The 1,638-nt window shown below is 30.5% G+C and overlaps 1 long non-coding RNA gene across 1 annotated transcript; it reads right to left on the reverse strand.

Moving 5' to 3' along the window:
• Positions 1–312: 312 nt before the first annotated feature.
• LOC126893408 (uncharacterized) lies at positions 313–1,388 on the reverse strand. The gene is made up of 2 exons (XR_007701170.1): positions 895–1,388; positions 313–806 (listed from the first exon to the last, which is right to left on the reverse strand). It is a non-coding gene; the product is annotated as an uncharacterized LOC126893408 (long non-coding RNA).
• Positions 1,389–1,638: the final 250 nt, after the last annotated feature.

The following is a 1,638-nucleotide window of genomic DNA, read 5'->3' on the forward strand; positions in this document are numbered from 1 at the left end:
AAATATTCCATTTGGAATTTGACGAATATGAACGTATTTTTCATTAGCTATAACTCTGCTTCTACTAGGTGTAGAGACGTGATATATACACCATTTTTTAAAAAATTTTACGGGCTATATTTTTGCTAGGAACGTTTTTTCGACAAAATACTTACTATTTCAGTTATTTGTGAAAAACCGTCTAAAAGCGTGGTTATTTTGTTGAAAAAATGAACATATACCACAGCTATTTCTCAGTCGGAATTATTATTTTTAATTAGTTGGTTTGATTTAGATGAGCATGAGACATGACAGTTCAAATAAAACACTAGATAACTATAGAGAATATAATGTCAACAAAATTTTAAGTCCCTTTTTACATACAAATATTAATTTTGATTTCAATAGTTTATAAGAACAAAAGTAAGTAATTAATTAAAAAAAATAAACCAGAACCAGCTGTTTCCTTCACATAAATATAAAAATCATTGTATTTTAGTCCCCTTTTTAGACCCCTTAACCCAATCTAAATTGTACCTTGTTCTTTCTTGTTTTCTCCCATAAAATAAAATAAAATCTATTACCGTCCTTATTTTCTTCAATAAAAAAAAAATCATTTGCCTGGATAAACACACTGCAATCTTCCTTAAATTTTGTCAAAATGTCAAAAGATTAAACGTCAAATATCGAACTTCTAAATAAATCTGCCAAATGTATTATTTCCAATATACTGAATAAATGTAAATCTGGTAAATAAATGTACTTCTATTACTTCTTTAAAGCCTCAGGATCGATAAATACATACAATTACTGAATACCGGAACACCCTAGCAAAAGAAAAAGAAAATAAAAATAACTGAACTAACTTCTTAAAACTGAGAACCAATAAACTGAACAAAAATGACTTCAGCTTACCTTTAACATACAAAAGGGTCTATTACACGACTCTCAGCCTGGCCATTAATAAACATCGAATTAATCTCTAGAGGATTTTCCAAGACAAATCTTTACGTGCCCCAAATTTCCAGCACACCAACGGATACCTCAATAAGAGAATTCCCAGTACATCCCACCAAAGGATTGAAAAAGTACCATTTCAATTAAAAAAAACTGGGAATTAAAATCGCCGACCAGGCTTCAAGTGCTTTCTCAAAAATGTTTATTGAAAAGAATGAACGTTGTTGATTTTCTAACAAGGCGTTCAAAACAAAAAACTCTACAACAAAAATCTTCTCTCACTGACTCACACAAAAAGCATATACATCCAAACATACAAATTATACATCCTCCAAGGACAAAATAATCGGTTATAAACAACCAAAACTCAACAAACGTTACTACTAAATTTTCAACCGTAATAACTCCACCTTTCCTTCCGGAAAGAAAATTAAGTTTCTTTGAATTGAATCCCAAAGAAACTGTTTACACAAATACATACTATGTTACACTATCTACATCAGAATCCGATTCAACGTGCCTATCAGAGTTCTGTGGGTGAAGTTTCAAGTCTTTCACATGCCAGTGACCAATAGACTTACCATTATCATTTACTAATTCATATGTACAATAACCAACCTTACGCTTTACTCTAAAAGGTCCAACAAATCTATCAGCAAACTTAGATGTAAAATAATTAGCTTTATCAGAAAGAACATAGTT

The sequence above is a fragment of the Diabrotica virgifera genome, chromosome 10 (assembly GCF_917563875.1).
Source record: "Diabrotica virgifera virgifera chromosome 10, PGI_DIABVI_V3a".
Taxonomy (NCBI): domain Eukaryota; kingdom Metazoa; phylum Arthropoda; class Insecta; order Coleoptera; family Chrysomelidae; genus Diabrotica; species Diabrotica virgifera.